This window comes from Dendrobates tinctorius, unplaced genomic scaffold (genome assembly GCF_039654945.1).
Source record: "Dendrobates tinctorius isolate UK_male_01 unplaced genomic scaffold, ASM3965494v1 ptg000007l, whole genome shotgun sequence".
Lineage (NCBI taxonomy): Eukaryota > Metazoa > Chordata > Amphibia > Anura > Dendrobatidae > Dendrobates > Dendrobates tinctorius.
Genome location: NW_027361675.1, coordinates 44,778,568 through 44,791,663, shown reverse-complemented (window position 1 = coordinate 44,791,663; position 13,096 = coordinate 44,778,568). Strand labels below are relative to the sequence as shown.

The following is a 13,096-nucleotide window of genomic DNA, read 5'->3' as shown; positions in this document are numbered from 1 at the left end:
GTAAGTCGTTAGTGACTTTAGTTAGGGAAGTTTCAGTTGAGTGATGAGGTCGGAAGCCAGATTGTAACCGGTCAAAGAGGGAACAGGAGGAGAGGTGGGAGGACAGTTCAAGATATACATGCTGTTCCAGTAGTTTTGAGGCGTAAGGGAGAAGAGATATCGGGCGATAGTTAGACACAGAGGATGGATCAAGGAAGGGCTTTTTGAGGATGGGAGTGATTGAGGCATGTTTGAATGATGAGGGAAAGACACCATTTGTAAGTGAAAGGTTGAAGAGGTGTGTTAGAGATGGGATGAAGACTGTGGCCAAGTTAGGGATGAGGTGAGACAGGAGTGGGTCGAGGGCACAAGTGGTGAGGTGTGATCTTGACAGAAGGGTGGAGAGCTGATCTTCTGTCATGGTGGAGAAGCTGACTTTTGCAGAACAGGGCTGAGTGGCTAAGAGGGGCATTGGGGGCTGTGGGCCAAAGTTTTGTCTGATTGTGTCGATCTTCTGCTTAAAGAAGGAGGCAAAGTCTTCAGCAGAAATTAGAGGAGGGGGAGGAGGTGCTGTGGGACGGAGTAGAGAATTGAAAGTGTTGAAGAGTTGTTTAGGGTTGTGAGACAGAGAGGATATGAGAGATGCGAAGTAAGTTTGTTTAGCGGCAGAGAACGTGGACTTAAAGCTGGCAAGGGACTGCTAGTATGCGCTGAAGCGCTCAGTAGAATGGGTTCTCTTCCATCTCCGCTCAGCGGCCCTGGAAACCCGTCTCAGTTCTTTGGTCAGGCTGGTCAGCCAGGGCTGCCTGTTGATTGTACGAGTTTTGCTCTGCGTTAGGGGGGCAGCCGAATCAAGTGTTGCTGTTATTGTGGTGTTATAAAAAGTGGCAGCAGCATCTGTGTCATGAAGGGAAGCTATGTCTGTAAGAGGGAGAAGGGACTCAGAGGGTGATTGTAAATTGAGGTGTTTGAGATTCCTGCGAGGGTGAGCGAGTTTATGGAGCGGGGGTTGCATAGTAGGAGAGGAGAGGGAAGAGAATGTCAGTAGGTTGCGGTCAGACGGGGGAGGGGTGCGTTATTGAGATTAGTGAGGGAACAGAGATGGGTGATGATAAGGTCCAGCGTGTGACCATCTTTGTGAGTGGCCGCAGAGGACCATTGAGTGAGGCCAAGGGAAGCCGTGAGCGATAGAAGTTTAGAGGCAGCTGGGATGGAAGTGTCAATGGGGATGTTGAAGTCGCCCATGATGATGGTGGGGATGTCAGCAGAAAGGAAATGGAGTAGCCAGGTGGTGAAGTGGTCGAGAAAGGTGGAGATGGCTAGTTCTGGGGGGTGGTAGATGACAGCGAGTTGGAGGTTGGAGGGGGAATAGATGCGGACGGAGTGCACCTCGAACAAGGGAAGAGTAGCAGAGGGTGGCAAAGAAATTGGGGTAAAGGAGCAGGTAACGGAGAGGAGCAAACCAACTCCTCCACCACATTTGTTGCTGGGGCAAGGGGTGTGAGAGAGATGGAATCCGCCATAGGAAAGCGCAGCAGGAGAGGCTGTGTCAGAGGGAGTGAGCCAGGTTTCAGTGATGGCAAGGAAGGAGAGTTTGTTGGTGATAAAGAAGTCATGGATAAACGATAGCTTGTTGCAGAGAGAGCGTGCATTCTATAGTGCTCCAGGTAGGGGGACCGGGGGAGTGGGGGCTGGAAGAATAGGTATGAGGTTGTCATGGTTGCAAAAAAGTGTAGAGGATCGTGGCAGGATGTTAGAAATGAGTGTGGGGATGTGTTGAGGAGGGCCAGGATTTGGGGATACATCGCCAGCAATGAGGAGTAGTAGACAGAGCATTAGAAGGTGGGAGCAGGATAGGACATGATGCGGCCGTGTGTGTCTGGAGAAAAAGGATTGTATGTGGAGGAACAGTTGTGACGAAGAAGTGAGATGGCTGGGAAGGATAGAGGGGGAAATGACTAGTTCCTTAAAGGGTGGAGGGATTGCAGGAGTTAGGGAGAAATAGAGTAGTATGGGGGTGATAGTAAAAAGAAGGTGAAACATTGTTGTGGTGTTATAGTCCATTACCTTACAGTCCAATTCTAGTCTAATTCAGAGTACTTAGAAAAATGTACTTTGAAATATGGATTTTGAAGTAGATGGAGCCGACTACATCTGGAGCAGACCCATGGTGCTGAATATATGTGCAGCTAAACACAATCAGCTGTGAGTGAAAGTGGGGTGTGACTGCCCAGGCCAAATGTTAAGCAAAGGTCAGAAAAGGGGGAAGGGGTTATACAGACCACTTAGATGTGTGGCAGAGATAACAAGAATGGAGTACAATTATGGATACAAGAAGATGTTAGAAGATATTAGACTAGCTGAAGAGCCCGGCGTTGCCTGGGCATAGTAACCAACTGTAGTTAGTTATAACTAGAGTTGAGCGAAACGGGTCGAAAAAATTCAAAAGTCGCCGACTTTTGGCAAAGTCGGGTTTCATGAAACGAAACCCGACCCTAGGATGAGGTCGGCCACGAGGTCGGCGACTTACACGCCAAAGTCGCGTTTCAAAAGTTTGTTTTGCGCTCTTTTTCAGCCAATCAGGATCAACGGACACTGTGGGCAACGTGATGACATAGGCACGGGTCACCACCATCTTTCAGAAGGGCATGCAAGTGATTGGCTTGCTTTGGTGGGCGTCACAGGGGGTATAAAAGGGCGTGCACGCCGACCGCCATCTTACTTCTGCCGATCTCAGTATAGGGAGAGGTTGCTGCTGATTCTGTAGGGAGAGCGTTAGGCAGGGAAGACCAAAAAACTGCTTCTGCTGCTAGCGATTTGGCCTGCACAACACACCAGTCACTGTGTGTGCAGTGCAAGGGGAGGCTATATAGTGGTGTATCAGTGGTGTTGGTTGTTGGGCTGCCTTCTAAGGCTTCCTGACAGGCTGGCATTGCTGTTTACCCACTGCTCCGCAAACTGCTTTTTTAAAAGCAATCCAATCTCCCTTATCCTCTAGTCACTTTGGTCACAGCTGTGCCATCGAGCCTGTCACATAGCGCTCAGATATTCATTGGGCCTCAAACTGCTTTTTTAAAAGCAATCCCAATTTTTTTTTTGTCCTGCTGAGAAGAAAAAAAAACTGCTTCTGCTGCTGATAGCAATTTGGCCTGCACAACACACCAGTCACTGTGTGTGCAGTGCAAGGGGAGGCTATATTGTGGTGTATCAGTGGTGTTGGTTGTTGGGCTGCCTTTTAAGGCTTCCTGACAGGCTGGCATTGCTGTTTACCCACTGCTCCGCAAACTGCTTTTTTAAAAGCAATCCAATCTCCCTTATCCTCTAGTCACTTAGGTCACAGCTGTGCCATCGAGCCTGTCACATAGCGCTCAGATATCAGTGGGCCTCACACAATCCAAAAGTGTCCAGTGTCCAAAAGTGTGTGCAGAGATTCAAAATCTCACTTATCCTCTAGTCACTTAGGTCACAGCTGTGCCATCGAGCCTGTCACATAGCGCTCAGATATTCATTGGGCCTCACACAATCCAAAAGTGTCCAGTGTCCAAAAGTGTGTGCAGAGATTCAAAATCTCACTTATCCTCTAGTCACTTAGGTCACAGCTGTGCCATCAAGCCTGTCACATAGCGCTCAGATATCAGTGGGCCTCACACAATCCAAAAGTGTCCAGTGTCCAAAAGTGTGTGCAGAGATTCAAAATCTCACTTATCCTCTAGTCACTTAGGTCACAGCTGTGCCATCGAGCCTGTCACATAGCGCTCAGATATCAGTGGGCCTCACACAATCCAAAAGTGTCCAGTGTCCAAAAGTGTGTGCAGAGATTCAAAATCTCACTTATCCTCTAGTCACTTAGGTCACAGCTGTGCCATCGAGCCTGTCACATAGCGTTCAGATATTCATTGGGCCTCACACAATCCAAAAGTGTCCAGTGTCCAAAAGTGTGTGCAGAGATTCAAAATCTCACTTATCCTCTAGTCACTTAGGTCACAGCTGTGCCATCGAGCCTGTCACATAGCGCTCAGATATTCATTGGGCCTCACACAATCCAAAAGTGTCCAGTGTCCAAAAGTGTGTGCAGAGATTCAAAATCTCACTTATCCTCTAGTCACTTAGGTCACAGCTGTGCCATCAAGCCTGTCACATAGCGCTCAGATATTCATTGGGCCTCACACAATCCAAAAGTGTCCAGTGTCCAAAAGTGTGTGCAGAGATTCAAAATCTCACTTATCCTCTAGTCACTTAGGTCACAGCTGTGCCATCGAGCCTGTCACATAGCGCTCAGATATCAGTGGTCCTCACACAATCCAAAAGTGTCCAGTGTCCAAAAGTGTGTGCAGAGATTCAAAATCTCACTTATCCTCTAGTCGCTTAGGTCACAGCTGTGCCATCAAGCCTGTCACATAGCGCTCAGATATTCATTGGGCCTCACACAATCCAAAAGTGTCCAGTGTCCAAAAGTGTGTGCAGAGATTCAAAATCTCACTTATCCTCTAGTCACTTAGGTCACAGCTGTGCCATCAAGCCTGTCACATAGCGCTCAGATATCAGTGGGCCTCACACAATCCAAAAGTGTCCAGTGTCCAAAAGTGTGTGCAGAGATTCAAAATCTCACTTATCCTCTAGTCACTTAGGTCACAGCTGTGCCATCGAGCCTGTCACATAGCGCTCAGATATCAGTGGGCCTCACACAATCCAAAAGTGTCCAGTGTCCAAAAGTGTGTGCAGAAATTCAAAATCTCCCCTGTCCTATAGACACCTTGTACCTTGTTTTACATACTATATAGTTTGTTGGATTTTGTCTACATTTCTACCAAAAATGAGGAAGGCTGGTGGAAGAGGCCGTGGAATTGGGCGGGGGTTGGCAGCTGGTAATGATGGTGTTGGTGGTGGATCTGATGGTAGTGGCAAGAGCAAAATAGGACCGAATGCAGGAGGTGTTGAGCCTGCGTCATCGTCTGGCTACATAAGGCCTCGAACGCTTAGTTTTCTAGGAGTTGGCAAACCGCTTTTAAAGCCAGAGCATCAGGAAAAAGTTTTGTCTTACATTGCTGACTCAACCTCCAGCTCTATCGCCTCCTCTTCTTCAGTTGTAAAAAGTAAAAGCACTGAGTCGTCATTGGAGGCTCATGTTCATGAACCACACCTTTCCTTGTGTCCTTCACCCCAACCAAGATTGAAGGATGACGCAGGCCATACTACTGATTACTCCATGGAGCTGTTTTCACATACCATGCCTGGATTATCAAGTCAAATGGTGAATTACCCAGGCCAAGATGAATCTGACATGGAGTGCACTGATGCACAGCCGCTGATGGATGATCATGCTGGTACATTCACTCAGAGCACTACATTGTCCTCGCAGTGTACAGAGCCAGATTCTGACCCTGATGAGACTCAGGTGCCCCTTCCCGCACACTATACCACCATACACGGTGACACAGAGGAAGGTGCACATGACATAGAAGAGGAGGTGATGGATGACCCAGTTGTTGACCCAGATTGGCATCCATTGGGGGAAGAGGGTGCTGCTTCCAATAGCTCAGATGAGGAGCATCCACAGCAGACATCGACATCGCAACAGCTGTTATCTGGCAGGCCCGGAGCACTCCAAAGACAGGTTCCAAACATCAAAAGAGTTGCTGGACAGCTTGTCCAGAGGGTCAAAAGATCACAGCGTGCTAGGCCGCAAAATGTCTGCCAAAGTAGGAAGAGTGCAGTGTGGCACTTTTTTGAACAAAATCCTCATGATCAGGCCAAGGTTATCTGTAAGAAGTGCGCAAAGACCTTTAGCCGAGGGAAAAATCTGAAAAATTTGAATACCAGTTGCATGCTTAGACATTTAACCAGCATGCACTTGCAAGCGTGGACACAACACCAAACCTCAAGTGCCACATGTGCAACTGATCACAACGAAGGTAGTCATCAACGCTACATTGTTTCCCCCACTGTAAGCCCACCAGTTAGCACAGCAGCAAATGTTGAGGTGTCGTTGCAAGGCCACAGCAGTCAGGGAATCCCACTGTTATATCAACGAAAGACTGATTCTAGGCCATCAGAAAAAACACCAACTCCATCACCATCATCAACCCTCTCTCAGTCCGCCCTGTCCACCGCTACTTCCACCATATGCAGCTCTCAAGTCCAGCTCACCCTCCCAGACACTATAAGTAGGTCAAGAAAGTACTCAGTCTCTCATCCGCGTACACTGGGTTTGAACGCCCACATTGCCAAACTAATCTCGTTTGAGATGATGCCCTTTCGGTTGGTGGAAAGCACAGCTTTCCGCGAACTCATGGCCTATGCAGTACCACGCTATGACCTACCCAGTCGCCACTTCTTCTCTCGCAAAGCCATCCCAGCCCTCCACCATCATGTGAAAGACCGCATTGTCCATGCACTCAAGCAGTCAGTGAGCGGAAAGGTGCACCTCACAACTGATGCATGGTCCAGTCGGCATGGCCAGGGCCGTTACGTGTCCATCACTGCGCACTGGGTTAATGTGGTGGATGCAGGGTCCACAGGGGACAGCGGTGGTGGGACAGTGCTGCCTAGCCCACGGTATAGGAAACTGTTGGCTGTAGGCGTTCCACCCTCCTCCTCCTCCTCCTCCTCCTCCAGAAGCGAAAGCTCGTCCACAGAGCGCAGTCGTACGAGCACTCCATCTGCAGCTGCCACTGTTGCACACGATGTGTCCCCCTATCGAGCAGCTAGTGGAAAGCGTCAGCAGGCTGTGTTGCAGATGATGTGTTTGGGCGACAGACATACCGCCGAGGTGCTGGCCGAGTACTTGAAGCGACAAACTGAGTCATGTCTGGGCAGTGTACATCTTGAGGCAGGCAAGGTAGTTAGTGATAACGGCCGTAATTTTGTGGCAGCCATAGCCCTTTCAAAACTCAGCCACATACCTTGCTTGGCTCACACCTTGAACCTGGTGGTGCAGTGTTTCCTCAAAAATTATCCGGAGTTAACAGCCCTGCTCCAGAAGGTGCGAAGACTGTGCACGCACATCCGCCGGTCGCCTGTACACTCCGTTCGTATGCAGAAGCTGCAGCGATTGCTCCACCTTCCCAACCACCGCCTCATTATCGACATTGCAACAAGGTGGAACTCCACCCTGCACATGCGAGCAGAGGCAGGCCATAATGCATTTGTGGGAGGATACACGGCCAGGCACTTTGAGAGCAGACATGGAGTTGACAGGTGTGCAGTGGTCGAAGCTGAAAGACCTCTGTAAAGTCCTTCAGTGTTTTGAGGAATGCACACGGCTGGTAAGCGCAGACGACGCCATCCTAAGCATGAGCATCCCACTTATGCGTCTGCTCATGCAAACTTTGACGCACCTTAAGGAGCAGGCGTCTGCAGCCAATGTTGATGAGGAGGAAGAGGAGGAGGGAATCCTTGATGACATTCAGCCATTGTCTGCTCAGGGACCTCTCCTGGACGAGGTGGAGGAAGAAGAGGAGGAGGAGGATGATGATGGGGATGATTACTTAGGGGAGGAGGATGCATCTCGTGGGGCAAGTGAAAATGTTGGCGTGGCAAGGTCTGGTACAGGGTTTGTGCGTGACTGGAGGGATGTGGATTTGACAGAAAGTGCTCCTCCAACCAGCACTCGCAGTGCATCATTGACACCGGGAACATTGGCCCACATGTCAGATTATGCCTTGCGGATCCTAAAAAGGGACCCCCGCATTGCCAAAATGATGAACGATGACGACTACTGGTTGGCCAGCATCCTGGATCCACGCTATAAAGGCAAATTACAAAACATCATGCCACAGGAGAACCTTGACCTAATATTGGCTAATAAACAAGCAACTCTGGTAAATCGGTTGCTTGAGGCATTCCCAGCACACAGCAGCGGTGATGGTTCTCACACGAGCCGTACGGGCCGGGGGCAGCTTGGCAGAGGTGTTCGTGGTGCACACAGCAGAAGTGGCGTTGGAGACAGGGGTTTCATGACAATGTTGTGGACTGATTTTTCAAATACCGCTCACACAACTGGTAATACTGCATCGATGGAAAGTGACAGGAGACAGCAGTTGTCAACCATGGTTACAAACTACTTTTCCTCCCATATCGATGTTCTCCCACACAGGTCATTCCCCTTTGACTATTGGGCCGCTAAACTGGACACCTGGCCTGAATTGGCACAATATGCCTTACAGGAGCTCGCTTGCCCAGCTGCAAGTGTGCTATCGGAAAGAGTCTTCAGTGCAGCTGGATCAATCCTGACAGAAAAAAGGACCCGTCTGTCAACCCAAAATGTGGATGATCTAACCTTCATTAAAATGAACCATGCATGGGTTTCCAAGGATTTTGTCCCACCTTCCCCTGATGACACATAGGGTGACAGAAAAATGGCTTGCTTTGGTCCACCTCTTCCTGGGACTTGACCTATTTCGCCTTTTGCATCAGCTGAATGTCCAACATCAACATATGCCACTTTCTAAAACTCCCTAACTGTGCTGCCTCCCTCCCCATGGCCAGGGTCACCACCTAGCGCACGACACCGTGCGAGTGCCGTTGCCTGGACAGGTGGTTAGGCCGACTCTTGGGCGCGGGCACTGGCACAGGGTCCCTCATAGTGCAATCAAGTGTCTCTGACGGTGGTGGTGCACACCCGCCGTCAGACACACCGCTGTACTATGAGAGGCCCAGTGCCAGTACCGATGCCCACGAGTGGGCCCCCCTTGCTTGGGCAGGGCCCCAGCATTTGCAATCTTTACCTCTCCCTGCTCCTCCGCTGTGTAATCTGGGCCGTCAAATCCATACTGTGCCTGACACCGTCTGAGCCTGCCTCCTGAGACATATATTTTGAATGTGTACGCTATCCATACATGTTATCCGGGGATACGGTACCCTTTCTAACCTTTGTGCAATCACGTGCAATCCATACTGGGCCTAACACCGTCTGAGCCTGCCTCCTGAGACATATATTTTGAATGTGTACGCTATCCATACATGTTATCCGGGGATATGGTACCCTTTCTAACCTTTGTGCAATCACGTGCAATCCATACTGGGCCTAACACCGTCTGAGCCTGCCTCCTGAGACATATATTTTGAATGTGTACGCTATCCATACATGTTATCCGGGGATACGGTACCCTTTCTAACCTTTGTGCAATCACGTGCAATCCATACTGGGCCTAACACCGTCTGAGCCTGCCTCCTGAGACATATATTTTGAATGTGTACGCTATCCATACATGTTATCCGGGGATACGGTACCCTTTCTAACCTTTGTGCAATCACGTGCAATCCATACTGGGCCTAACACCGTCTGAGCCTGCCTCCTGAGACATATATTTTGAATGTGTACGCTATCCATACATGTTATCCGGGGATACGGTACCCTTTCTAACCTTTGTGTAATCACGTGCAATCCATACTGGGCCTAACACCGTCTGAGCCTGCCTCCTGAGACATATATTTTGAATGTGTACGCTATCCATACATGTTATCTGGGGATACGGTACCCTTTCTAACCTTTGTGCAATCACGTGTAATCCATACTGGGCGTGAGAACGGCTGGCGAGCTGTTAAGCAAGCTACAGCACCTGTGGTTTGCACACGTAAGTTTTTCATTTTTTCAGGAATGACGGTTAGGCCTAATTCCGGAACTGCAGTTGACCTGCACTTACTGGGAAATCATTGTTCGCGGGTAATAATTGTAATCAGTGATCCCCATCACTAACGTTGTTCAGCGGGTTATCTGCACCTGTAAGCGACAAACGCTGGCCTTTTCAGTGTAGCGCACATGCAGCCACGGACATGTAAGGGCATGACACACCAGTTATTGGCCAATCTCATGTTCCAGAGCCTCACGTGTCCCTCTAGTAAGCCGGACTCGGACCGCGGGGCATGACGGAGTCTCGTTCGTTAACGGAATTACGCTTGCAATGTGTGCATCTGTTCTGTAGCTGGCATGGTTGAGGTTTCCCAGGTGGAGTCGAATTTAACCGTAGGCTCCACTCCTGGTGGTGCCCTTCTGGACATTCCTTTAAGTTTCAGCTTTGCAACCATACTGCCCACGTAAAACAAACACTTTGCCTTCATGAACGCTGTTTGGAGGGTCATGACTCGTGGGAATAACGCCGCCCAATCAGTTAACCTGCTAGAGAGATCGTTCGTTGCTCCCAAGCATGACATCACACTCCCTAGGAAGAAGGTAATGCCACTGTGGCGACCGTACTCCTGGGGGCGACACAAGTGCACTGATGCCCAGCCACTGCTCGATGAATCTGCTGGTACATTGACCCAGACCACTACATTCCCCTCGCACGCTACACGGCCTGAATCTGACCCTGATGAAACTCAGGTTACCCTTCCCATATACAGTTCCATCTTACACGGTGACAAAGAGGAAGCTGCAGATGAAAGTGCAGGTTCGGCCCACCCGCCATCAGACACACCACCGTACTATCAGAGGCCCTGTGCCAGTGCCGTCGCCAACGAGTGTGCCCCCCCTGCTTGCTCAGGATCACAGCACTTGCAAGGTTGAAATACTGTGCAGTGAGATGGAAGATGGGGACGACGAGGAGTCCAGACTAGTACAGGGATTCCCTAGCGAGGAGACTTATTTGATTGTTTTCAATGTTGGGACAGCAATTTTTGGGGAGCACTATACTCTGGAGAATGATAGATGGGGCCCACCATACACTGGAACATTCCAAAGGTGGACATCAGACACTGGAGCAGCATTTACAGGGCCCATTATACACTAGAGCATTAGAAATGGGGCCCATTATGTTTGGAGCATTATTTGGGCCCATAAGACAGTGGAGCTTCATCCATGGGGACCAACATATACTGTAGCATTATGTGGAGCTCATCATATACTGTTTCAAACATTATATGGGACCAATGATTCTGTATGGAGAAATACAGTCATGGCCAAAAGTATTGACACCCCTGCAATTCTGTCAGATAATACTCAGTTTCTTCCTGAAAATGATTGCAAACACAAATTCTTTGGTATTATTATCTTCATTTAATTTGTCTTAAATGAAAAAACACAAAAAGGATTGTCCTAATGCCAAATTGGATATAATTCCACACCAAACATAACAAAGAGGGTGGACAAAAGTATTGGCACTGTTCGAAAAATCATGTGATGCTTCTCTAATTTGTGTAATTAACAGCACCTATAACTTACCTGTGGCACCTAACAGGTGTTGGCAATAACTAAATCACACTTGCAGCCAGTTGACATGGATTAAAGTTGACTCAACCTCTGTCCTGTGTCCTTGTGTGTACCACATTGAGCATGGAGAATAGAAAGAAGACCAAAGAACTGTCTGAGGACTTGAGAAACCAAATTGTGAGGAAGCATGAGCAATATCAAGGCTACAAGTCCATCTCCAAAGACCTGAATGTTCCTGTGTCTACCGTGCGCAGTGTCATCAAGAAGTTTAAAGCCCATGGCACTGTGGCTAACCTCTCTAGATGTGGCCAGAAAAGAAAAATTGACAAGAGATTTCAATGCAAGATTGTGCGGATGTTGGATAAAGAACCTCCACTAACATCCAAACAAGTTCAAGCTGCCCTGCAGTCCGAGGGTACAACGGTGTCAACCCGTACTATCCGTCGGCATCTGAATGAAAAGGGACTGTATGGTAGGAGACCCAGGAAGACTCCACTTCTTACCCCGAGACATAAAAAAGCCAGGCTGGAGTTTGCCAAAACTTACCTGAAAAAGCCTAAAACATTTTGGAAGAATGTTCTCTGGTCAGATGAGACAAAAGTAGAGCTTTTAGGGCAAAAGCATCAACATAGAGTTTACAGGAGAAAAAAGAGGCATTCAAAGAAAAGTACACGGTCCCTACAGTCAAACATGGCGGAGGTTCCCTGATGTTTTGGGGTTGCTTTGCTGCCTCTGGCACTGGACTGCTTGACCGTGTGCATGGCATTATGAAGTCAGAAGACTACCAACAAATTTTGCAGCATAATTTAGGGCCCAGTGTGAGAAAGCTAGGTCTACCTCAGAGGTCATGGGTCTTCCAGCAGGACAATAACCCAAAACACACTTCAAAAAGCACTAGAAAATGGTTTGAGAGAAAGCACTGGAGACTTCTAAGGTGGCCAGCAATGAGTCCAGACCTGAATCCCATAGAACACCTGTGGAGAGATCTAAAAATGGCAGTTTGGAGAAGGCACCCTTCAAATATCAGGGACCTGGAGTAGTTTGCCAAAGAAGAATGGTCTAAAATTCCAGCAGAGCATTGTAAGAAACTCATTGATGGTTACTGGAAGCAGTTGGTCGCAGTTATTTTGGCTAAAGGTTGTGCAACCAAGTATTAGGCTGAGGGTGCCAATACTTTTGTCCGGCCCATTTTTGGAGTTTTGTGTGAAATGATCAATGTTTTGCTTTTTGCTTCATTCTCTTTTGTGTTTTTTCATTTAAGACAAATTAAATGAAGATAATAATACCAAAGAATTTGTGTTTGCAATCATTTTCAGGAAGAAACTGAATATTATCTGACAGAATTGCAGGGGTGTCAATACTTTTGGCCATGACTGTAGATGGGCCTTGTCATGAGATGTAAAAAGTGAAGTATTTTTCATTGTACTATACCGCTATTTCTCTGCCGTATCGGAGCATGATGAGTTGTGGTATGTGTTAAAGGGGCGCTCTTTCGCCCAGGGCACATGAAAACCTGGAGCCAGCCCCCCCCCCACAACTTTAGCCAAATAACCCCCATTTTTCAGTGCGTAACTTGTATTATGAAGTTAATTAAGGTTGACAAGCTTAAGTAAGAAGAATTGATGCTTTTGGCATTCAAATGGGCACTGTAGGTGTGTTTCCTGTCCTCCTTTCACTGCCGACTTTTATTCCCCATTGACTTACATTGGGTTTCGTGTTTCGGGACGACCCCGACTTTTCCCTATAATCGGACGATCTTGCTCGACCCGACTTTTGGAAAAGTCGGGTTTCACGAAACGAAACGCGACCCTAAAAAACCAAAAGTCGCTCAACTCTAGTTATAACAAATTATAATGATTATATTGCACATAAAAACCGTGCATCTAATCCTATCCTGTGTGATACTGACTGCTGAGCCGTGTATCTAATCCTATTCTGTGTGATACTGTCTGCTGTGCCGTGTATCTTATA

The 13,096-nt window shown here is 48.2% G+C and overlaps 1 protein-coding gene across 6 annotated transcripts in view; it reads right to left on the bottom strand.

The window, feature by feature from the left end:
* The window catches only part of REPS2 (RALBP1 associated Eps domain containing 2), a 301,690-nt gene that overhangs the window by 102,420 nt on the left and 186,174 nt on the right, over positions 1-13,096 (bottom strand). The gene's annotated exons all lie outside the window — the stretch shown is intronic.